Source organism: Protopterus annectens, chromosome 3.part1 (genome assembly GCF_019279795.1).
Source record: "Protopterus annectens isolate FY-2018-M chromosome 3.part1, PAN1.0, whole genome shotgun sequence".
Lineage (NCBI taxonomy): Eukaryota > Metazoa > Chordata > Ceratodontiformes > Protopteridae > Protopterus > Protopterus annectens.
Window position 1 is genome coordinate 743,281,481 of NC_056732.1, and position 27,704 is coordinate 743,309,184.

A 27,704-nucleotide genomic window follows, 5' to 3' on the forward strand; every position below is an offset into this window, starting at 1 on the left:
CCCATAGCTATGAGGATGGTGAGAGCTTGGCATAATGGTTAAGGTGTTTACCTTACAATCACAAGATAAAAGGGTTTGATTCTCACATGGGGTAATTGGCTAGGCTTAAAATGGCCACTGGTGGGAGGTTGGTATAATGGTTAAGGTGCCTGTCTTACAGATGAAAGGTGCAGGGTTTGATTCCCAAATGGGATAATTGGCCAGGCTGAAAATGGCCAACAAAGGCAGTTAGCCTAGTACTAACCTATATAGCAATCAGATCTTGCATTTCCCTTTCTAACTTCAGGAGAGGGCCAGAAATATGTGACAGTTCTACCTGATAGTGCATTATACTGAAATAGCGGGTGCTATAGATTGCACTTATGTATAAGTTAAGGCACCACCTGGGGAACAGGATAGGCTCTACATTAACAGAAAGGGCTATCACTCTAACTGCCAAGCCGTGTGTAATTCTAAAGGAATCATCTTGCAGATTTGTTCTGGCAACCCTGGCAGTTACCATGACTCACATATCCATCACACCTCCCAACTGTTTGTTGGGGGGACATCCCTCATTGTCATTTTCTGCAGGATGCAGGCTATGCACCAGAACTGAGGCTGATGACACCCATCAGAAATGCGCACACACACACACACACACACACACACACACACACACACACACACACACACACACACACACACACACACACACAGAAGAATGCCTTAATGAGGCACACACTCAAACCAGAAATGTCATATAGTGTTTGGCTTCTGAAGTCACAGTTCTGATACCTAGATATGTCTGTGGAGCCCTGCCGTACAATCCAAGGACATGTACAGAAATCTTCATAGTATGTACCATGCTACACAACATAATCCAAACAGCTGCAGCAGGATCAGCAAGGGGAAGGGGCACAGATCCCACCACCAATGCCAAGCTTACCACAGTCACAGGCAGATGTGGAATCAGAGGGGGAACCACCAGCTGCTCTGTGTGTAGGCAGACATAGGCATGCTCAGTATGCCCTTATATTGGCTAAGAGACAGAGCATAGCACACTCACTCACCACGTAGGGGCCTAAAACCTTCCTCATACTCACATACATATATTAACATTGAAAGCAGGCAACTCATACATCCTTTACCTCCCCATGTATTGGCTGTGTACTGCTTGCATCTGTCAGAGTCAACCCTGAAATAACACTGTGACAACTGTTGCATTTACATGGTAGGTCCTGAACCTGGAGTGTCTTGTTTAATAATATTATGGTATATCCTTTCATCACTTGGTACAGTAAGCAAGTAAAAGGCGGGAGATTTGTATGGAAATAACTTAACATGTGACAGCAAAGACTTATTTGACTTATATTTTTCCATTAGTAAGTAGTTGGCCACATACATCAGAGATTCACACAGTCATATCTCTCAAAAGTAGTGATGATCGCTGCATGCCCTCAGTTTAGCACCATACACTTGTACTGGAAAATCATTAAAGAGAGACATTAGAAAGTAATGGAACACATTGCAGTTTCTGACTTCACAACTCAAACAAGATAAAACAGGCAGGATGCAAAACAATGAGAGTAACAAGAGCAACATATCCTTGTTTGTGTCATAACAGTAACTTACCTATGCTCCCCCCAAAAAGAACAGTCCATTCTTGTTTGTGCTATAGCTGTAACACACCTTTGCTCACCCCAAAAGAACATTCTATGTTTGTTTGTGCTATAACAGTAACTCTGCTTTGTTTCCCCACTCAAAAGGACAGTGTACCCTTGTATGTGCCAAAACAGTAACTCACCTTTGCTCCCCTTCCCAAAAGATCATTCTATGATTATTTGTTCCATCCAACCTGCCTTCAGCTGTTGGCAACTGCATATTATATTGTTCCCAGTTAATATCCTTACACATTTTAAGGGCAACTATATTGAATGACTTACACACTGCATGTGTCAGAGTACTGGTCAGAAAAAACTGATGAATAACCAAGAAACACAGAAAGGTAAGACAGAGCTGTATATCTGCAAGCAATAATCATAACAGTTCATGTGATCACTAAGTGCAGCATATCCAAATATTATACATTTTAGAAATGTACAAATAACAGTCTATGGTTTGATAGTGTACATTTTGTTGCAGTTCATTGTGTGAAGAATGGCTTCAGTTCTTTGCTGCAAAGCTGTTTGTGTGACAAAGAGGGATAAGGCATCCATCCTGTTTTCTGAAGGTACATTGGAATGAGAGTTAAAATCCAGACCTATGTAGAAATATCTTGTGTGTACTAACATTTTCTACTCTGTATGTCATTGATTGTTTTTCCTCATTTCAAGTATTTCTCCATCTTTTTTACTGGATAAGTAGACCACACAGAAAATAAACAAAAACAGAAACTGGATACATTCAATCAATTCTGTTGACTGTGGCAGCAGGTATAAGTACAGGGCTGGAAAACAGATGGTCCTAGGTTCTACTACAGTGTGTGCAAAATTTGTTTTACTATTGTGACTTTGCAATTTATAGCAATGAACTGAAACACAATCAGCTGTTATTTTAACTCTCTTGTGGCAACAGGTGTTAGTGTAGGACTGTCCTGCACATGGTCCTGGGTTCAAATGCAGCATATTCCATACACTTACTGTTGTTTCCCATCCTCACTTATAACACTTGACATAGTATAGCTAATATTAATTATATGTATGAGGGCTGAGACACTAATATTAAGTCAGTTATTTCTATCTTTATCTATCTCTGTATTATCACATGTATTATCAAATGTATAACTGTGAGTATACTGTGTATTATTTTCCTGTAAGTATATTTCTGCTCTCTGGACTGGCATAGCCTTCACATTTGTCAAACACATATATACAACTGTCTGTACATCAAATAAGCTTGAAATTGTATCTTTTGCCACTGTTGTGTACTGCTTATGATCATACACTGTGTTTGCATGATGGTGCAAAGTGCACAACAATTCCAAATAGTGTGCACACTCCCAGTAAATGTGATAGCTGGAATTGGCATGAAACCATCATTCTCCATTGCTCTTGAACCATGACAGACATGACAGGCATATGTGGCAAAGGTGTGCGATTTAGGACTCAGAGATGTGGTTTCCAGGAGTCCAAGATTTGTGTTGGACTCCTAGTGAAAACCACAGTGCCAGTTTGCTGCAGGGGGAATATTCTGGGTCCCAATATAAGTCAGATGCTTGGGATAGTTTGGCCCCACCTGTGACCAGTACCACCAGTATCCCCCCCACACTGGTGAGCAATGCAGGCAGCACTACAGTGACCTCTGGAGGAGGAAGATGGGCACCTTTGATTCTTGGATCAAGGAATTTAGGATGTAGGACATCCCACAGATGTATAAGTATCAACTACACAGGATACTTTTAAGGCTTAAAAGCTGAATATAGGCAAGACTGGTATTCATAATGGTATTCTGTTCTGTTCTGTTTTTTCCACAGCTGCCATGGAGAGGGAGTGCAATGTTAGGACCCATGCCACTAGATTGGCAAGGATGAGGGAGGCATGTGGTATGTATGCAGCAGAAGAGTAGTGTTATTGTAGCTTTTAAATTTAAAGATAGCTTTTTGATATTTTATACAGCTGTATCAAATAGAGCATGCATATCTTAACTGTAAAAGTAAGTATGCATGCATTAGTTTGTACCACAAACAAAGGTAGCTTGTTTGGTATTTTATACAGTTGTATTAAATTGAACATGCATATTTCAACTTTTAAAGCAAATATGCACGCATTAGTCTGTAGCACAAATCTAAGTATAATATTAGACTATAGTCAAAGGTGGTGGTTTCAAATACCACACTTCTCAGCTATACAATAACTGTTAATTTTACAATTATGTGTAACTTAAAGGTTTAACTTAAAAACTCTATACCACTGGCACACATGCCCTGCTGTAAACTGTAATCTGGGTAATTATAACATGCATATGTGTAATATATGCACATGTAAAGGAGTACTTGCTGCAGTCTTGTAGTATAGTGTGCATCTGTTAGGACTGTTAGTCTTAAAAGTAATAAGTTATTTGTTATGGGGAGGTAGTCTTAAGAGTAAAGGTTAAGCTAATAGAGTCAAATAATTGTATTAATGCATTGTATGTTACATATGAATGTAATAATCTTATCACTTTGATTTGTCTCTCACTCCAACCCTTATCGCTCTCTCTCTCTCTCTTTTTTTGTCATTTTATTTTATGTGTCATCAAAATGTGACCATGTCATCCATGTCAACTACATATTTAAATGCTCCCCAGCACAGCAGCGTAGGCATGGCCCACAGAATTCACCTCATTGCTCAGCATGCCTGGGAGCCTATCTGGCAGCATCACCTCTTCTGCCCCTGCACTACCTGCCCCATCAGGTTGTTCTGCCCTGGAGGATAGGCCAGTGATTCCCTCCAGGAGCATTGGCAGGGGTAGTGAGTTTATCACCTACACTGAACTGCCAGTTATGTTGAATAGGGTTGTGTGTCACACTTCAGGTGCATGCCTACACTGGATGGAGGGACTGCACTCCCTCACTTTATGTAGGACCAAGTGGAGGGGAAGTGTCAACCAGTTTGACATCCATGTGTCCTGGATGTCTCCACCCTCACCCATCCATGGTGTCCACCAATCTTATGTGTCCATCACCATGCCTGTGTCTTGTCTGGTTTATCTTGTCTCTCTACAATTACTTCCTCACCTACCCAATTTATGGAACCCAGACATAACTACATCCCTTCTCCAACATTCCCCTCTCTTTCTCTCTCTCTCTAAAAAAATGTGGGCAGAAAAAAAAAATTGTTCCAGACATAGTTCTCCATTTTACATATGTGTCTTCTTGACACATTTGATTTGGTCCAATTGGCTCTGCAACATGATTGTGTTGTGGTCACTCCTCTCTGGAGGTGACAGTCCAAATTCAGCTAAAACTCTATATATATTATTAGTTTTTACTGCTGAAAAAAAAATAGATAGCTATGGTTCTTTCTTACCTCTGTTCTGCACATTCCTGTATTGCTTTCCATTTGTTCTTCTCCCTGCTTGCTCCCCATTTCACCACTGTCCTATCTTCTCCATTTATTTTCTTTAATGCATTATTGTATGAAGGTGTGCACTGCACACCAACATGCAATAACAGTAATATGAAAGTACTTAAAAGTGTTTAATTCAGTTGTATTTGAACCCAGTATCATCTGTCCCCAAAAATGAATGTATTACTGCAGTAACAGCATCAACACATGTTGCCACAGAGTCAGTTAAGTAGCAGGTGTATTCCAGAGACTTAATAATAACGGTCAGACTTTAGCTTTCCCATTTCACCAATGTCCTGTCTTCCCCATTTCTTTTCTTTAATGCATTACAGTGTGATGATGCGCAACTTGCACTAACACTCACCAACAGTAAAGCAAAGTAGTTAAAAGTATTATATACAGCTATAATCAAACCCAGTACATTTTGTCCCCAAAATGAACCTATCACTGCATTAAAACCTGCTGTCACAGAGTCAATTAAGTAGCAGGTGTATTCTAGAGATTCAGTACTAACTGTCAGATTTCAGCATTCGCAATTCACCACTGTCCTATCTTCCCCATTTCTTCCTTTTAATGCATTATCCCATGATGGTGCACATCACACACCAACAAGCACCAACAGTAAAACAAATATAGTTTAAATTATTAGATACAGCTGTATTCAAACCTAGTAAGATCTGGCCCCAAAAAAGGAATGCATTATTGCATTAACACTTGCATCCACAGTCAGTTAAGTAGCAGATGTATTCCAGAGACTCAGTACTAACTGTCATACTTTAACAATGTTGCCACTGGAAGAGTTATATGACATTCCATTATATGCTAGTCATTCTTAAGGTCTCACCATTGCCCATCATGCAATGCAATGCAAACAAGTTAAGCATAGCCTAACCTTCCATTCATTGCTCTGTTGCCCATGATTGCGCCAAGCACCTCATTGTGCAAACAATGGCCAAAAATAATAAAATAATAAAAAAAGACTGACAGAGAAAACACAAACTGCATACAAATAAAGAGGAGTTTAGATGTTAATGAGACAGACCATGTGAATTGTGTGCTCCTTACTTGCATTTCCAAACGTGACAGATGTACATGCAACACTGTGTAAGTCTAACCTGACACATTCACCTGATGTAAGCATTCTCAGATGCCATTCATACACTGAAGGAGTGTCTGCACAATGTTTACTTCAGATACAGGGAGGAAAGGATTTGGGATTCAGCAATTCTAATGAGTTCAGACCCCATTTGCATCTTCATTGTGCTGACAGCCCTGAATCTTCACCAGACGGCAAATGTGCAGCTAGTGAAACTTAAGAGAAGCTGAATTGTTTATGTGCTGATCACAGAGAAGTACTGATTTTTAGATAATATACTTGCATTTCATCAGCTACATATTGTATATGCTGACATAACTACGAATAGTTTGTTTAATATTTTTTATAATTATTTTGATTAACACACACTTTTACACTTTTATCTGCATTACTTACAAGTGTACTGGTCATTTGGGGGAGGTGCAACGCTGCATTTGTGTTATTGTACAAAAATTATTTATGTTCTTATTGTTACTCTTTTTTTGTTGCATTCAACCTACTGTCACATGTTAAGGTCAGTTCTGTACAAATCTCACACATCTTACTTTTTATTCTGTCCATGTAGACTCCTTTATGTGGCTGCATTCCAATATTTTTTGAATTCATAGAGAACACCAGCACAGAGTCTACACAGTTGCTTTATAGCTTGTTGAATGGCTCCAACATGTTGCCTTGGTTGATTAGCATGCAATTCAACTGCTTATGCAGTAAATAGCGTGCAGCGGAGTTTAGCTTGTATGAGTGGGGGGTCCACTCCACTATACAGCACTTACTGAATTTAAGTTTTCTCACCCAGCACAATGCACACATGGTGGAAATCCACCATGAAGGCTTTATTGAATCCCACCACATTTCTTATTTCTGTAAATATTTAAAATAAGAAATCACTGAGAAAGAAATGTCCTGCCATTATGTAAAAGTTGAAGTCACCTGAAAAGTCACCTGAACAAAAGTGCTCTGACACTGTGTGTCTAGGTCCTGCACTTTCAAAAGCATGAAATGTGTGCGGAATTTTAAAGAAAAATATAATTTCAGACTTTTCTGCTTTAGAATATATTGCACATTGTTGTAAACACCAGAAAATCATTATCTTCTGTCATTGTAAATAAGACAATTTGCTGAATATTTTGCACATTTTAATCCAAAAAATGCTCAGAAATGGTGTGACATTCCACAACTACTAGATGAGAAATAGTTATATGCGTGCATTTTTTTAATTTGGAAAAAAAAATAACTTTATTATATTCTTTTTTCTCCAAATTCTTTTCCATACAGACATCCCCAGTCTTTTCTACACCAACAGATGTTACTACCTGAAACAGGCTTCCTTCTGTAGCTGTCAGGTAACTGATGTAAATGCTTGGTAGGTTAAAAACGTATGAAGTCTTAGGTGCTGACAATTTCTTACAATATATGTGTATTAAACTGGGAGACTGTATACATTTATTAGCCTTTGAATGTTTCTAAAGAAAAAACCTTAGGAATAACATGAGAAGTAGATTTAAGGAAAAGAAACCAAAACACAAAATGGTCATTATAATTACTGAAATATTTAAGAATAAAGAAAATGTCAGTGTTTTCCACCTAGTTAGAACTTATTGAATAGAATTCCAATATTTACATAGGTTATTCTTGATAAAGTTTACACCCAGATATTTCAGTTTATTTGAAAATTAGAACTTAAAATAAATGGGTCAAGAATTTTATTAGAATCGTATATTGGAAATACAAGTTATTTGCTCAGATTTACTTGATAATTAGATAGGCTAGATAATAAATGTAATAGAATTCAGAATGTTAGGATAATTATGACTAGGTAAAAGAAAATATCCTGGAGATTCTTTAACAGTGCAGCCATGATGCACGTACGTTAACATAACTGACCATGTTAAAGAACAGTATTAATAATCATACATGCATGCAGCCAAGGCAGATAGCATGATAAGGTGACTCTCCTCTACCCCACAGCATATTCTTGTGGCCATGTCATGGAAAAATACATCATGGGACTCCCAGAGTACATGCTAGATAAAAATAGCTCTCAATTGCTTCCATCCAAATCACATTTTGAAATATTAATACATGTTGACAGAGTGACAGAATGTAAATTAATGTGTATTTTCTTACATAAAGGAAGTAAGTATAACTAAATGTCATTATATATGAAAAGAAGTGCAATTCACCAATGTTTCACCCTGCCTCACCGGTCTTATGGTAGGAGAGAGAGAGAGAGAGAGAGAGAGAGAGAGAGAGAGGTTAATTATGAGCTAAAATCAGAGATGTCCCTGAAAAATTATTTGGACAAGTGAGAGGTATGGAGTATACATGAGAACCCACAGGTAGCTGAAACAAGTGCACACTCACAGGTCTGTACTAAGGATGCAATCAACATCATCAGATAAATAACATAAGCCATGAAGATAGTAAAGATTCAGCATTAAAAATGTGTTAGCTGATATGGCCATTTAAGACATTTTGAAATATGAAGAAGCACACCTCTAAAGCTCTCAGTGCAAGAATACACTAACACACAAATTTAGAGACAAAGGCACAAAATTACGGGTAAATTGTACATTGCACTTTTATACCATGTGAAACTGGACAGAATAACAGTTGTGGTAGTTGCAAGCATTTTCTGAAGGCTATAAAGTCAGACACAGCAATGTTTTGTCATTAGTGACTGCAATCCTCAAGGACATATCTGACAACTTATAACATTCCTACCATTTGTGAAGGAGGTTAGATTGCTGGCATTTCATATAATTATAATGGTGACAATACTGTTCTTCCATAAGTAGGATGTCATTAGCACAGGTGACAGCCTTGTATGCCCCCCCCCCTGCAGTAGCCTTTAGCTGTAATTGTTTACAAGGAGGTGTACAAATATCCATGACTGCTCCTCACAACAGATTTGTGCTGTAAATGGAACACTACCCTCATCATCACCTACCATGTCTTCCCTTCAGATCTTAGGAAAAATGGCAGGGATTTTGCACCCTAACCAGATCTTGCATGCTCCAGCTTGTGCTGAATAACTGCAACAATAGGAAAACACATTTGTGCAAGAGTTGACAAAGATATCAGTTAATTTGTGATTCACTCTTGTCCGCTTCTGTCCATGTACACAGGAGTAAGTTATCACATTCATAACATTAATAGTCTTATGCACAAACATGTATTTCATTAAATAGTGGTGGTTTTCCATTGTATTGTTGTTATGTAAATTTTGTGATAGTGTTATAGGTTGCATTGCTTTGAGATACAACTACCTTTGTAAGGGATCGTGTACAGCACATTTGAATTAGAACCTGTAAGATAAACACATCAGTAACTGCAGTATTAGTTAACTTGTTACACCACAGAAGAACTGGCATTCCATGTATGGGAACTGAGGAGTACAAAAGTGTGGGTAACTTGGGCATCACATTTGTTAATATACTGCATTATGTTGATCAGAAAAATTACGGTATATAATGTAATAGTGTGCATATGCCATCATACATATCACAAATGCATACATCTTGCTTATTGTCATATTTGTGATGTCATTTTGTTTTATTTATGAGCATTAACCATAGCAAGGTGGAACACATGTTGACAGCATAACCATAAATTACTGCAAATGATGGAATTGTAAAATATGATCATACCAATAATATGGAAAGGAAAGCATGTTAGACAGAAGTGAAACTGTAGCTCTGAGAGGGGACGTATAACAAGATGTACAGTACAATGTACCATATCCATAGACTGACATGATAATAGTGAAATGAGGAGCAGTTCATTGTATTACAGCCCTGGGTATGTTTCACTTTATGTTGTGTCTTCATTACATTATTAAGTTGAAGCACAAAGGCTTTTATGTGTACAGGTTTGTCCTTGCATTATTTGGATTTAGATCGTGAATGCTAACTTATGTGCACCATTGCCAAGCTCAGTTGCTCACCCAATGGCAAAGTCTTTACCCATGTGTAATTTTTTCTTTAAACTTTTTGCTGTTTGATGCCAAGCATCAAGCAAATACTGACTACAGAAATAGAGATTTATGTTCATGAGTCATTAATAGATGTGTGTGGTGTGTGCATTTATTGTTGTTATATGTAGTGCACTTCAAAATTCTCCACTCTGTATTGTAAGTGCAGAACACTTCACCAGGTGTTGTAATCATATATATATTTTCCGCATCAACTTCAGCTTAGTTATAGTTCAAATAGCATTCTCCCACTTCTGGGAATGCAGTCAGTTTAAGTTAACAGTCACACACACACATTTATATGTAATCGCATGTGTGATATTGACGTTCCTCTGTATTGTTCTGATGTACATTTTGTAGCAGGATTACAGGTTGCTTTGCTGAGACATATTAGTTTTGTAACTGATTACGTAAAGCACATTGTAATCAGACTCTAGCAAAATAACATATTGGCTGCAGAATCTGTGTGTATAAACTAATAATGCCAAGGAGGAATTGATATTACAAGTGTATAAGGTGAGGGCTACAAACGTATAGGTGACTTGAAATTTACATACATTACCTAGCCTAAAGCTTTATGTGAATCAGACAATATACAACATATATTGTAATAGTGTGCATATGGCATTGTATCAACATTGTATTCATATTTTTCTTCTCATGTCTGTGATTTGACTCTTAATATACTACATCTGCAGACTGATATAATAATAGTCAAATTAAGATGTATTACAACACTGTATCTGTTGCACTAGAAGGTGTTCTTTCAGTGCATTAATAAGTTGATGCACAAATGCTTTTATGTGGAATACTTTCTCTTGCATTAATTGTATTTGTATCTTGAATGCCCACTGATTTCTGTAACTGCCAAGCTCAGATGCATGTTTGATGGTGAACTCTTAGTGCAGGCATAAGATTTTACCCAGATTTTACCATGAAATGAGAACTATAATTTATTGACAGTCATTGCTGACCAGTGACACAACTCTAGGCTGACCATTGTGCAATGAATAACCACAAAAATGGAAGTGGAAGTTTAGAAGTCCTTTGTGTTGCATGTGTGTGTGATGTGCTTGTGTTTTAACTGATATCCTTATTGTTTTAAAAGAAGGCAAATATGGAGACCAGTGCCATAAATACTGCACATGAGGGGATGTGAACCCAAGCATATCTGAAGCATATTTAGACGTGACCATTATCCAGATATGCCAGTGAAGCTGTGAGAGTACATATTTTCTAGGTTTTTATGATTTGTTTTACATATTCAGCTATGTGTTTTCTAGGAACTTATGTTTTTTTCTTTGCAAATGTACTTTTTATTCTGCAGAATTCACATAGATGTGCATTGTTATTATTGTGATGATAATTCTGGCAGACATATAGGTCACATTATCATGGGTACAATCCACAGAAATGAATTGTAAATTCAAAATTACATAGTGATTGACAGTGAGACTAGTAGCTGTGATATTTTGAAGTTGGAATTATATACTGTCAACTAAAATTTATTTTTTGATATGTATCGATGTATTTCGTCTATGCACAACACTTGTCTCTTGTGTTACTACACATGTCACTGTATTCCAAAGTGTACATAATGAAGTGCTCCCACAGTAATCACTGCTTATAGCCCAAATATATATTAGTAATGTATTCCATAATGCTAGCCAGAATTTAACTCCTGAAAGCCACAATCAACATCTTGACTGATGTATTTACTTATGCCAGTCAGACACCTATATCATGGCAATCCGGAAGCATTAATATAATGATGGTAGCCTAAGTGTGTAAAAATGGCACAACATATCAGTAGAAAGTAATACTGAGTAATGTGATACATACACATAAAATGTTAACAAAAGCCATGCAAGATATTGCCAAAAGTCAAATATTTATGATTCTACCTATAAGGCATTTGTTTGCTAGTTGGGTAAAGCAGAACTGAAAGATCACTTGTATTATGCTACATAATAGAATAGAGATATACTATGCCTTATGTGGACTCAAACTCTGGACCTATTGCACTGTAACTGAGTACAGACATCATTACATGGCATATTACACCATTAAGGAAATTGCAGAGAAAGTACTCTTCTGACTTCGTTAATGTCCAATATGCTAAGTGATGTCCAGCAGCAGCGGCTCTTTTTGGATGACTGATGGCTAAGTCTTTGCTCATGATTAATATTCTTTGGTGTTTTTGCCATATGAAGGGAACTGTCATTGAGCACTGATGACTGGCACTGATGTCCATTGACAAACAAGCAGCATATGAAGATAACATGAATAAAATAAACTGTAGAGAATTGTCAGGCTTGGATTTTGTACAATTAAAGTGAGTACACTTTATCACGCTGAGGTAAAGTATGCCTTCACAGGATTTGAACACTGTACCAATGACATTAGAAGGGAATATTCACATCATTGACATGCTGCACCACAGAAACACTTGACTGAAAAGTAAAAAGTGAAGTTTAAGATTAATTCATTGTAATTCTGTAATGGGCAATTATGTTGCACTAAAGTTATGCTGTCAAACTTTTTTCTTACTTTATTTTGTGGTAGACATTCAAATTGTGATACTGGAGGGTTAACTGTGTTTATAGAATGTCTTAAAACATGGCATAATTCCTCTAATGTTCTTTAATGTGAATATATGCTTAACAGTTAATCCAGATTCACATTGTTGAAGGACTGTCATTCACATCAATAGGGATCTTCACCCCATGTTCAGGATGTCTGCACAGCCATCTCACAAAAATATCAGATGACCTGCCAATATGTGCATCAAAGTTCAGTAATATTTCCCAGTGCGCATAACTTAAACATATTTGTAGGAGTTACCTGTTTGACATACCCTTTCAAAGTGTGATGTTGCTGAAGTTGGATCCTTAACACATCACTGACTGAACTGCACAGCCAGATCATGGTCAAATGGGGCCCTAGGCTGTGTAATGGCTCAGGGCCACCCAGCAGTCACCTCACCCTCCTACATCACCCCCTAGTCATTGTAGTGGCCCATTACTTGGCTATTTGTCCCTAGCTATCATAAACACTGTTCAAACCTGTCAGTGTGCATTTTATTTTCTTTTTTACTTCTACAACGATTAGAGATATTTAAAATTTTAATTTCAAATTTTATAACACAAACATTGATAGACATTTGGTAAACAAAACAATACAGTCTTACAATGAAAACAGACTTAGCATGAACAGTAAGCTTCTCTGCCCTTGAAACTTACATTCATTGAAACTCACATTCAAAGAAAATGCATCTGTCCAATGGCGGATTAAGTTTACCTTTGGGCTATTTTCAAACCATAGGTGTCGTGCATACATTTTTTGGAACATGCATGCATGCATGCATGTGTTCTTTGGTGCAACATCCTGATTCTATTAAATTGTATTACTTATATAAACCAGCACCACTTGTTACAGCATGTTTTAAATTTGTAGGTTTGAACATTTTTCAGTAAGCAATGAAACAAAATGAATGAATCAATAATGACATAACTACCCTTTACAGAACATTTCAACAACAGGTCACTCAGACTTCTGTCATTGCAATCTACCAATATCAGTCAATATATATAATCTTTGCAGAAGAATAAGTCATTTGAATAATTTCACATTAAAGAGATCTATATCCAATAAAGAGGTTGTTGCTAGCAAACAACTTTGCATTTCATTGTTTCACATACAAATTCAGTGCTAGCTGTCCTTGAAGAATAAACTGCCCATGTTACATTTTAGAAAAATTGTATTGCAATAGGAAATGGCTGTCAACATGGCAACATGTTCCTAGTCACTAGGCATCTCATTAAGAAAAGGACAATACTCAGAAGTCCAGCACCCCCCATCAAGGAGGCACTGCAATATTAGTGCTCCATCTACATGGTGTGTGAGTAGAACCCACAGCCTTCTGCCCCAAGGGCAAGTATATTACCTGCTGTGATACGAAAACTGCTTTTAAAAATTATAACACAAGCACTAATGATGGCTATTTGCTAAATAAATCACACATTGAAAACAGATTTAGCATGAGCAACAGTAAACTTCTTTTCCCTCAAAACTCAACATTCCTTGAAAATGTAAAGAAACACAAAATTGTTGAAAATGCTGAGAAACTCCAGTCTTTGAAAATGCTCAGAAACCCAACAGCCCTTGAAAATGCACAGAAACTCAACATTCTTTCAAAGTGCACTGGAACTCAACAGTCCTTGACATGCACTTGCTAATGACAGTTTGGCATGTGGTGTACAGGATTCAGGCTGTAGGGTCCTGAATCCAAGATACATGGTTTAAGCCTAAATAAATTAAACAATCTGTTATCTCTAACCGGGGCAGATACGCACACACAAAATTACTGCTGTGTTTCACAAACGACCTGTATTTGTCTAAAATGGCAACAGCAATTCTCCATAATAATAATAATGATCCAAATTCATGCTTTTCTCTTGAAAATCATACATTCTACTCCAGTGTGCATGTATTGTACAACAAGCTGCATTGATTCATTATAATTTATTAAAGTAAGCAGAAGTGTATTTGATGGGGCTAGGATAACATACAGATGAGTGCAGACTTTTTTAAGAGCCTACCAAGACAACAGTTTAGATGTTTATACTCTGAGAGTTATACCTATTGACAGGTACCACTGCAATGGCAGGCAAGTGAACATGTGTGTATAATTGTTATCAATATAAGTTTAGGTTTTGTTCAATTCCATATTGTTGCCATGCTTATGAGGTTGTATATTTGATATGTGGACATTCTTGCATCTGTTATTCATTTTTGTTGTTGGGGAAAATGTATCAAAACTTTACAACTATGTTACATTCTATGGTGAGAAATATGTACTGGTGTTTAAACTGTTGTTTATATTTTGCAGGGTGCAGGTGCATTTCTCTTAGACTTGAGTTTGCCATTTAATGAGTGCATATTGCTATAATATTCCATAACTGTTAAAGCATGTGTTTTATCAGTGTAGTAACCTGTGTTGTGATATCTATTTTATTATTCCATCACAAAGGGATATAGCTCCTAAGACTAAGGGCAAATTGTCATGCAAGCCTCATCCTTCAGAGGCTGAACATGAGGCGATACTACAGGCCTTTTTTTCATTGAGGTAGATGATGTCTTGTTACACATTTCTCTGGAAAGTGCTTCAATGAATGTGTTTGGCAGCAGGTGATCAAGCATGTAGAGGCTGCTGGTGGCCAAAGCCATGTATACAACATAGACAAAGGAGTTCCTGTCATCACTTGGAGGTGCAGACAGCTCCTTGGAGTTTCACAGCGTAATTCTGGGTATTGATGCAGAGATAAACAGGCTCCAAAGGATTTCCAGTACTGATGGCACATGTATGTCTTTCATTTTTTTATGCCCACATTTGCAATTGATAGTCATATGCATGCCTATACTACCTCTGTCACCTATTACATCTAGGGCCATCTGGCAATGAAGTGCAATGACAACTTCCACATGGTATGGGCATACTTACATATATTAGTTATGTTTAGCAGTAAACTGAAATTATAGCACTTGAATGTGTGGTTGTAGTATTTGGTATAAGCATTATGGGTATTTTTTATTGTAATTATTTTAGTGTTTGCAGATTAAGCATTTCTAGTACTAGCACTGTAGACCTACCTTCATTTCATCTTTGGGGAGATTTATTTTCTGATGATGGTGGTAGGGCTACGCTGACACAATCTTGGGCTACAGGGGGTATGTCAGACACAGGGATTGAAATCCCCCACATCTATTTCCCACACTAAAAACACAACCAGTATGCCTACATGTACCCATGACAATGAACCATCTAAAACTTCACAGGATAATGGGGACACAGTTGTTCAGGATATTTTGTTAGCTCTTTCTAGTTGCAGACATGGCAGAATCATCCCATAGTCAATGTGGGTAGGAGGTAACACATAGTAGTGTTGGTAGAGGTGCTCATATGAGGCATGTGTACCACCCTCTCCTAAAGTTGGTGTGTCAGCAGCTACATCCCAATGTATGTGCATGGTCATTGTGGATGTACAGTCAAGTTCCACAAGGGTCTCTGAAGAGGTTGTGAGACTACTGCATTTTATATATGCTGATGTATATGATTGCATGAACCGTATATGTGACTCCTTTGACAAGATGAATGACACACTAGTCAATGCAGTGTCTGTTGGGAGAAGGGCAAAATCCATAATGCCTGTCTGCTTGTATATCAACAGATGTCAGCCACCATGGCCAAGGATGTGCCAGATCCCATTCTTGCAGTGATAGCACTTCCACTCCTACAGTGGATATAAAAATTGTACACACCCCTGTTAAAATGCCAGGTTTTTGTGATATAAAAAATAAGACCACAATAAATCATTTCAAACCTTTTCCCACATTTAATGTGACCTATAACATGTACAATTAAATTGAAAAACAAACAAATCTGTTAGGGGAAAAATATATAAAAAAAACAACATACAATAAGCTGGCTGCATAAGTATGCACACCCTTAAACTGATACTTTGTTGAAGCACCTTTTGATTTAATTACAGTATTCAGTCTTCTTGGGTACACATCTGCCATCAATTAAAGATACTCTGATTAACCCCAAATAAAGTTAAGCTGTCTTAGTAGGATTTTCCTGACATTAACTCAGTTGCCTGCTACAGCAAAAGCGATGGTTTGCAGAGAACTTACAAAGTATCAAAGGGCTCTCATTGTTAAAAGGTAAAGGTCAGGAAAAAGGTACAAAAAATTTCCACAGCATTGGATATACCATGGAACACAGTGAAAACAGTCATCTAACAGTGGAGAAAATATGGGACAACAGTGTTGCAAAGAACTGGATGTCTCTCCAAAATTGATGAAAAGACAAGGCAAAAACTGGTCAGGGAGGCTGCCAAGAGACCTACAGCAAGACTGATGGAGCTGCAGGAATTCCTGGCAAGTACTGGTTGTGTACTACATGTGACAACAATCTCCTGTATTCTTCATATGTCTGGACTATGTGGTAGGGTTACAAGTCTCCCAAAAGCATGTGGGAAAATGTGTTATGGTTTGATGAGACCAAGTTTGAACTTTTTGGCCACAATTCCAAAAGGAAAGTTTGGCGCAAAAATACCACTTCCATTCAACAAAAGAACACCACCCCCACAGTGAAGCATGGTGGTGGAAGTATCATGCTTTGGGGTTGCTTTTCTTTAGCTGTAAATGGGGCTTTAGACAAAGTGGAGGGAATTATGAACAGTTCCAGATACCAGTCACTTTTGGCCCAAAACCTTCAGGCATCTTCTAAAAAGCTGAAGATGAAGAGGAATTTCATCTTTCAACATGAAAATGACCCCAAGCATACATCCAAATCAGCAAGTTTTGGAATGGCCCAGCCAGAGTCTAGACCTAACTCCAATAGAAAATCTGTGGGAGGACCTGAAGAGGGCTGTGCACAAGAGATGTCCTCACAATCTGACAGATTTGGAGCACTTTTGCAGGGAAGAGTGGGCAAATATTGCCAAGTCAAGATGCACCATGCTGATAGACTCCTACCCAAGAAGACTGGATGCTGTAATTAAACCAAAAGGTGCTTCAACAAAGTATTAGTTTAAGTGTGTGCACACTTATGCAACCAGATTGTACGTTTTTTATTTTTTATATTTTCCCCCTAAAAGATTTTTTGTTTTTCAATTGAACTGTACAGGTTATAGGTCACATTAAAAGTGGGACAAGTTTTGAAATGATTTATTGTGATCTCATTTTTTTTATATCACAAAAACCTTGCATTTTAATAGGGATGTGTACACTTTTTGTATCCACTGTATATTGCTTCTGGATGTGTCTACACCCAAGTGAGGTCATCCATGTAGTCATTCATGGTCTTGGACATGATCATGATGGCAGCTCATCCTGCAGTCACTGTTCACATTCAGGTAGCACACCAACTTTTAGCCAGGGTCTTGGATCTAGGAGTGCAGCACCTGGCAGAGGCACTTCTCATAGCAAACTTAATCCTCTTCCATGCATGGCTCAAACCTATCCAGTAAGCCAGGGAATGATGCTGGCACACACCCACCAGCTAAGTTCCTATAGACAGACACTCGACCACCCACACACACATACAGTGGCACTCCACCATAGATTTCCTCATAGTGGAAACACACCCCTTACCTGAAAACACTGGACTTAATTATGTATACTTGCTAAAACCTTTGCTATTATGCTCACACACTTCACCTGTGAAATTAATGCATTCCTCTAAATCCCGACCCTGTGTAGATGATAGTGCATAATCTGTGACTTGGGTTGTCTTTGTCTGATGCACAGAATGGCCAGGCAATACATTGTTAGGCTAGGTCAGGTTTTCCAGTGTATACATTATCATTATCATTACTGTATATTTACTATGCTTAGGTTGTGTAGTAGTAGTTGTGTAGGACAGCTTGCTCACCCACTTGTGCAAATGACGCTGAGAATGCCAAGCCCATTGGAAGGATATTTATTTATTTATATTTTTTATTTATTTATTTTTTATTTAACATTTGTTAACCGGGAAAGTCCAACTTGGAACTAAGCAAATTTTCAGTGGAGGCCCTGGGAGAAATACTCTAGACACATGTCTTTGTAACATGGGAGGAAACCGGAGCACCAAAAGGAAACCCACATGAATGCAGGGAAGACATCCAGACTCTGCACAGAATGCACTCCAGCCAAGAATCGAATTGGAGAACCTCTTGCTGTGAGGTGACAACACTACCACTGCACCACTGCTTAAGTCTAACTTTCATGTATATACATCATCATTTTTAATGTCTCTTTACTTTTCCTAGGTTCTGTAGTAGTAATAGTAGTACTGCTAGTAGTACTTCTATAGGACAGCTTGTTCACCAACTACTGCAAATGATGGTAAGTGTGCCCTACTCTCTGCCAGAGTGTCTGATTTGGTCTTCTTATATCTAATGCAGAGAGTGGTCAGGCAATGCATGCATTAGCACAGTCTGTTTTGTTTGCATGCATCATTTTTATTGTCTGCATTTGCTGAGCTTGTGTATCAGTTTATGTGGTATAATATTCCTGTGTACACATCACTATTTGTATTGTCTACTTAATTCATTTAACTATTGTAGTATTTATTCAAGAAGGATTGATCATGCACCTGTGCTACTGCTGTTGGAAAGCAGCCTGATCTTGGGCTTCCTATGTCTAATGCTTAGAGTAGCTTGGCAATGCATGGGTAAGCATGGACTGGTTTCTTTCTATGCATCAGTGTTACTGTCTATATATTCTGAGCTTTTGTGTATGTCATGTGATGAGTGTATGTTCAATGACTCTTACTTAGTCCCATGGCATATCATATCCACCACCATCTGGCATGGCCATTCGTTGTTGCTGGCTCCTCCTCTGTCTCTCCATCTGATTAAACTGCCTCTGCTTTTAGTGCTGGGAACTGAGGTCCATGCATTGGGCCACCCTGACTTAAGTGTTTTCTATTATGTTATATTATGTAAGATGGCATGAACAGTCAGTATTTAAGAACATGTATCAGGGTCATATTGCAGACCACTTCCAGATGTATCTAGGCAGGGGGATATGACTTGAGCAGGCCAAACACAGACTTTGTGATGTTTATAATTTGCAAATGAGCATGGTTGTAATCTTGCCTTGTGGAGTTGTATAGATTTCTATTCCTTTCAATGATTGTACATATAAAGACAATTTAAATAACCTGTATAAACTTATGAAAAAGTATAGAGTGTTGAATGTTGAGAATACCTATTTAAAGGAATGCATTGTTAAAGAAATAGTACCAAAAGGGCTACGCATATATAAGTACCCTAACAATGTTATACCAATTTCAAAATTTCATCTAGAACTACTAGATATTTTTAACAATTGTGGTATTGAAATGTTGAAGCTTATGGTTAAAGAGAACATAAGGTTACAGGAAGACCTATATAAGGAAATAGAAGTTATGGATAAAATTATTACTAATGACTTGATTTTCTCTATTGAGGAAGAAAAAACTAAATATTTTAATATGAGGACTGAAATTGATAAAAATATAGATGAGTTAGTCCAAAGGAAAGTTAAAAAAATGGAACGTGACCTAGATGAATACAAAAGCAATACTAGTTACCCTAACCCCCCACCCCGTAAAAGACAGAGGGAAACCTTCTATAGACATTATAACAAGGACACTAATGAACCTATAGAAAATCATGAGATACAAGAAGTTATATCATTTTGTGAGGAAGATTTCCCACCCCTGAGGAGGTCCGAAAGAATCTACAATAAATACGGGGAAAGAGAAGGAAATTTTCCATGGAGGGGGGGGAGAAGAGGGAGGGGGAAATATTAATTAATTTTAACCAAAACCCATCAACCCCAACCCCCCCCACTTATGAAGAGATTACACACATAGGTAATAAATGGACCTTTAATAAATTTCATATATACAATTTCAGCCCATTTAATTTGGAAATAGGACATTTTAACTTGCTTTCCAAGGGCCTCAAATTTATTCCTTCTACAAAAGGGGACTTGGCAAAGTCCTTACTAGAAATAAAGGTATTTCTAAGGAAGATTAATTTTCAATTACTATTTTCCGACAAACCACAAGATGATAATTTAAAACTGAAGCGCAGGTCTATTTATAATCCACCCTTACATCCTCAATTAAGGAACTTTGAAAAGGTGGTAGAGAAGAAAATTAGAAAAGTTGAATTTACTGGCCTAAGGTATGTTAATAACTTAGATATAAATGAAAAAAGATATCTTAAATGGTTTGAAGAAAGACATGAATCTAAGAATTATGAAACCAGATAAAGGGGGAGGTATTGTAATAATGGAAAATATGGAATACGACAGTAGAATGTATAAGATTTTGTGGGATGACAATAAATACCAATCCATGTCTAAAAATGAGATAAATATAGCATACAATAAAATAGATACAAATTTAAATGACAAGGTTTTTGAGGGGTTAATAGATTTGGAAACCTTCAATTATTTGAGAGTAGAAAAACCAAGAGTCCCCTCAATTTTTGGAATCCCCAAAATACATAAAAATGAGGTTGACCCCCCATTAAGGCAAATAGTTTTGGCCAATGGTTCTAAAACTCATTCATTGGCCAAATTTGTGGATATTAAGACAAAAAAACTATGGTTGCAACGCGAACATATTTTGAAGGACTCCTGGGATCTACTTAAAATTATTTCAAGTATAAAAGATATAGATGACTTAATTTTTGTAACGATAGATGTTATAGATTTATTTTCATCTATTCCCCATGGAGAAGGTTTAGAAATGTTTGAAGAAATTTTATTTGATGACAAGAACATGACCAATAATGATAAAATTGTTAGTAGATGGTTGATGGAAATAGTGTTAAACAACAATTTTCTGTTTTTTAATGGTGAATTTTTTAAACAAGTTCAGGGAGTAGCTATGGGGGCGGCATGTGCCCCCACTTATGCTAACCTGGTTTTAGCCAAGTGGGAGGAAAAACATGTATTACAAAGTGAATTTAAGTCCTCCTGGTTAATTTACCGCAGATTTCTGGATGACATTATACTATTTTGGACTGGAGGGGAGGACAAATTAAATGTTTTTTTGACATACCTCAACAGTACCTCCAGTTTTTTGAAATTCACCCATAAGATATCTACTAATGCAGTGCAATATTTGGATATCGAAATTTATAAGAATGATAGCCACCTAGAAACCAGAGTATATAGAAAAGCTACTTATTGTAATTCCTTCTTACACTTTGACAGTGCTCACCCCACACATGCCAAAAAGAACATTATTAAAGGTCAGTTCGTGAGAGGATGCAGAATGACCAGTAGGGATCAAGATTTTGATATAGAATGTGACCTGTTGGAGAGCATGTTTAAAGAAAGAGGATACCCAAATAGCTTTATTATGGAAATTAGAGAAGAAGTGGTAAAAGCCAGGGGAACAAAATTTACCCCAATAGTTAGAAACAAAGGGAAAGAAATTATAACTAATACAAACAATTTTAAGGAACAAAAATCTTTTGATTTAGCCCTGACTTTGGAATTCAATACCATAAACAGTAAAGTAAAAAATATTTTTAATAAAGAGTGGAATAAATTTATGGACCTAACAGAATTAGATTTGGGGAGAAATAGACCTGTGAAGTTTGTATACAAAAAATTCCTTAAGCATAAGGAACTTGTTAGAAAGAAAAAAATCCTTAAATCCACAAGATAGAAGGAGAACAGGCACTTATAAATGTGGAAGATGTGCTCAATGTACCTATATATCCAATAGCAATGTTATAAATATTAGTAGTAGAAGTAAAACTATTGTTAACGACAGACATTTTTATAACTGTGACTCCTCTGGTTTAGTTTATTTGGCAGAATGCACAAAATGCCAATCTTTCTATATAGGGAAAACCGAAAGAAAACTAAAAAGGAAAATTTATGAGCACATTAATGACATAAAGAATTGCAAGGAAACTAACGCCTTACACAAGCATAGTAAGGAATGTGTACTAACCAGTTTTACTTTTTCTGTATTAGAACACACAGAAAAGGATAAAAGAGGGGGACCCTGGGAAGAAAAGTTAGAGTATAGAGAATTGTGGTGGCAAATGACTTTAGAAGCCTACAATCCACCAGGGTTAAATGAATACACTAGTATTATACCTATTTTGAAGTTAAGAGCAGCTAAACTATAAACAATGGCTACTATAAATTTCACAAATAAGGGTTTTATACATTTTCCATTTAGGAATTGCAATATAAATCTAGTTTTGTATTTTAACATCCTTTTAAAAGTTTTTAAATGTTATTAGACATTTATTGGGGTGGTAGTTAAAACCAGGGATAATTGGCATTGCTTAGAAAGAAAGATTTAAAAAAAAACACCTTTTCCTTTTTAAAAAACACCTTTTCCTTCTTAAATAAACATATTCTCATTTTTTCACAACAGTGAACATTATAACAATTAAATGTTTTTTAGGTGCAATAAAAGAAATGGTCACTAGATGGCATGAAAGAACAAGTATTATAATGATTTCTAACAAATTTAATTCATTAAATGTTTATTTATAAGATGTTCTAATTAATTTTAAAACACAGTCAATTGCAAATATTAAATGTTTTTAATGTTGTATGAGTGAGGTAGACAAGTGACAATGAACAATTCCTGAACTTAAAAGGAATGCTTTTTGCATTAAATATTTTGTAATAACTTTTTAAGAAACTGTTTTAACACAATAATTGAATAATTAATTTATTGGACATACTATATAAGGGAATAATTTGTAGTAATGAAAACATCTGATGAAGTCCAGCCTTGTGACGAAAACGTAATTTTATTTGAACAGCGTTAATGTGTGGTGTACTTTGGATTCCAATATACTTTATGTGGGTCGAGTGTCTTGTCTAATAAATTCCTGGTCTAATTTTCAAGTTGGCTCCTGATTCTACATCCTTTTTTAGGTTATTAGTTGGTTTTGCACTTTTTTCTTGCACTTCTCATAGCAAACTTAATCCTCTTCCATGCATGGCTCAGACCTGTCCAGTATGCCAGGAAATGATGCTGGCACACACCCACCAGCTAAGTTCCTGCAGACAGACACTCAACCACCCACACACACATACAGTGGCACTCCACCATAGATTTCCTCATAGTAGAAACACACCCCTTACCTGAAAACACTGGACTTAATTATGTATACTTGCTAAAACCTTTGCTATTATGCTCACACACTTCACCTGTGAAATTAATGCATTCCTGTAAATCCCGACCCTGTGTAGATGATAGTGCATAATCTGTGACTTGGGTTGTCTTTGTCTGATGCACAGAATGGCCAGGCAATACATTGTTAGGCTAGGTCAGGTTTTCCAGTGTATACATTATCATTATCATTACTGCGTATTTACTATGCTTAGGTTGTGTAGTAGTAGTTGTGTAGGACAGCTTGCTCATCCACTTGTGCGAATGATGCTGAGAATGGCAAGCCCATTGGAAGGATATTTATTTATTTATATTTTTTATTTATTTATTTTTTATTTAACATTTGTTAACCGGGAAAGTCCAACTTGGAGCTAAGCAAATTTTCAGTGGAGGCCCTGGGAGAAATACTCTAGACACATGTCTTTGTAACATGGGAGGAAACCGGAGCACCAGAAGGAAACCCACATGAATGCAGGGAAGACATCCATACTCTGCACAGAATGCACTCCAGCCAAGAATCAAATTGGAGAACCTCTTGCTGTGAGGTGACAACACTACCACTGCACCACTGCTTAAGTCTAACTTTCATGTATATACATCATCATTTTTAATGTCTCTTTACTTTTCCTAGGTTCTGTAGTAGTAATAGTAGTACTGCTAGTAGTACTTCTATAGGACAACTTGTTCAACAACTACTGCAAATGATGGTAAGTGTGCCCTACTCTCTGCAAGAGTGTCTGATTTGGTCTTCTTATATCTAATGCAGAGAGTGGTCAGGCAATGCATGCATTAGCACAGTCTGTTTTGTTTGCATGCATCATTTTTATTGTCTGTATTTGCTGAGCTTGTGTATCAGTTTATGTGGTATAATATTCCTGTGTACACATCATTATTTGTATTGTCTACTTAATTCATTTACCTATTGTAGTATTTATTCAAGAAGGATTGATCATGCACCTGTGCCACTGCTGTTGGAAAGCAGCCTGATCTTGGGCTTCCTATGTCTAATGCTTAGAGTAGCCTGGCAATACATGGGTAAGCATGGACTGGTTTCTTTCTATGCATCAGTGTTACTGTCTATATATTCTGAGCTTTTGTGTATGTTATGTGATGAGTGTATGTTCAATGACTCTTACTTAGTCCCATGGCATATCATATCCACCACCATCTGGCATGGTCATTCCTTGTTGCTGGCTCCTACTCTGTCTCTCCATCTGTTTAAACTGCCTCTGCTTTTAGTGCTGGGAACTGAGGTCCATGCATTGGGCCACCCTGCCTTAAGTGTTTTCTATTATGTTATATTATGTAAGATGGCATGAACAGTCAGTACTTAAGAACATGTATCAGGGTCATATTGCAGACCACTTCCAGATGTATCTAGGCAGGGGGATATGACTTGAGCAGGCCAAACACAGACTTTGTGATGTTTATAATTTGCAAATGAGCATGGTTGTAATCTTGCCTTGTGGAGTTGTATGGATTTCTCATTGGTGTCATGGGCCAAGTTTCTATGGCATATCCAGCATCATCCACTAGATGATCCTGTGGAAAGTCACTCCTTGCAAACTTTTAGTAGAAGTTGCAGGTGTGCCATATGTAGGAGTCATGGAAACTGCCTGGGTGGCTTGTACATACACTGGTGATGATAACTTGTGCATTTTAGACCACTTGGCAGTTGATGGAGTGATGCCATTTGCAGTTCATGTGCTTTCTTCTCAGTTCACCAAGAGAAGCCTTTATTTAAATGCAAGTACACTTTGACCTCACCAAAAACACAGAGAAATGAGTTATAACCTAGATATCTCACAAAGTGCTAGCCATTTTCCTTTGGAAATGTGGAAAATACAGATGGTCCTAGACATGTTGCAGCATTTCAGAAAGGAAATACTGCAGTATTCTGGAGGCAGAATCCTGTAAAACCCCGACTATATACCCTATAGTTCATATAATGGCCCCTGCAGCTAAGTACATAAAGCTACACATACCGTAGTATCTTCTGGAATGAGCTTTTTACCATTTCCATGGTGTGGGGGAAACTTGTCTTTTGTTTGCTATATGGTATCCTTGCCCACCCTGTAGTGGTCCATTATGTATATTTTATGGAGGCCATGGAAGGTTAAATGCGGTCTGAAAATGCTATATCTTTAGGGGCAATGTTTGACAAACATCAGCAGCATCTTCTATAACAGCTTCTTACAGATACAGCTTTACCATGTCTGCAGGAACCCCTAACATATTTTAAAAATTTCCTATGGCTGAATGAGAGCCTATAGCCAAATTCACTGCTAAGTCAGATCCACATGTTTGCACATGTTTTATAAGTTACTGAGTCATGTTTGCATTTTTTACTTCATTACATGTCTTGTATGCACTTGATTTCAAGCCGGCCATATTGCATTATAATGTTTTATGAATTGCACACACCCTGCTCCTCACTGTTAGTCCCACATAAAAACTTAACAAGTTGAGCAGGTGTGTACAAATCCTGCCCATATATGTTAACCTCATTGGAGACTGTGGTAATAAATATGGTTCTCAAGATTTGTATGGATGCCTATTTTAAATCTCTCTGGGAGAAAATAAGATAAATATTTGTTATATAAATTAAGTATGGTGAAAAGAAGCACTTTCTTGGTATTATTTGTAGTAACAATTGGTCTGTAAGACATTTTTTAAGTATTTGATGAAGAGGAATTTAAAGCTCACAAATTCTTCTTGCAAAGTAAGTGGAAAACACAAATATATTAAAATAAATGGATAGCTAGCATTATCAAATGTTCTGGAAGTGTCTACAACTTAAAAGTTATGTAATTAATAGTTTTTAAGCATCAGTAATGAATCCATAGTGATGAGTTCATCTACAGTATGTCTGTGTTTAGCAAAAACAGATTTAAAGGGTAATAGTTTGCCATATTAGCTAAAAAAGTAGAATTCATTTATTATCTAAATTAATTAACATGATAGTTTGGTAGTTTGTTGGTCCCAGAAAATAAGCTTTTGAGTTATAACTGTTTTAGACTGATTTAAGTGAGGGTTGGATATACCTTATTTTTGAAAAAAATTAAAAATATTAGCTAAAATCCTGCTATTACTACACAAGAACAGTTTTTGATATCCAGTCTCACAGCCATCAGGGACTGGAGTTTTACTGGTCTTTAAAAGTTTAATTTCTCCCTGAATTTTTTGCTGAAATAATTTATTTTTGTAAGTTCTTTACAAAAGAATGATGCATCTCATTGTATTTAAGTGATTACTAAAGGCAAAACTTAATATAAGGCAATATATGCATCCCTGCTATCAATCCTTTAAAAAAACATGCCAGCCTGCTTGTATACTCTAATATTGGCCCTCCTTCACAGATTATAACAGTTTCAAACCCAGAAGTGATGGCTGAAACATGTACCACATATAATCTAAACCCAGAAGGTGACGGCTGAAACATGCACCACATAGAAAACTAGCTCAGACTAATGCTCACAATATCTGCAATAACACGGCAGCGCTGCAGATCACATTCCACCCTATAGAAATCATTTGTGACTTAAAGCCAAGACCTCCAACATACTGTGGTGATGATACTGCCTCTGGAAAAACAAAACTCTCTGAGTAGTTAAATGTTGAGTTTTCCCTTAAGATCCCTTTTTTTTACAGATAGGACCTACAAGTATGGTGATTTATTTTGCTGTAATCATATAAATGGAAGGAAATATCAACTCTTATTTTGGATTCAAATCCAAAACTTTAACACTTAAATATTAAAAGACTCCTGTTGGGTCTGTGGCAGTAACACCAGTCCAGTCTGGTGGAAGTCTTGGGTTCTAGTCCTAGATCCCAGATAATGTTTTCCTTTCACTTCTATAATTATAGCAAAAAAAAAATTACTTACACACTGTTTATAATCGGTTTCAT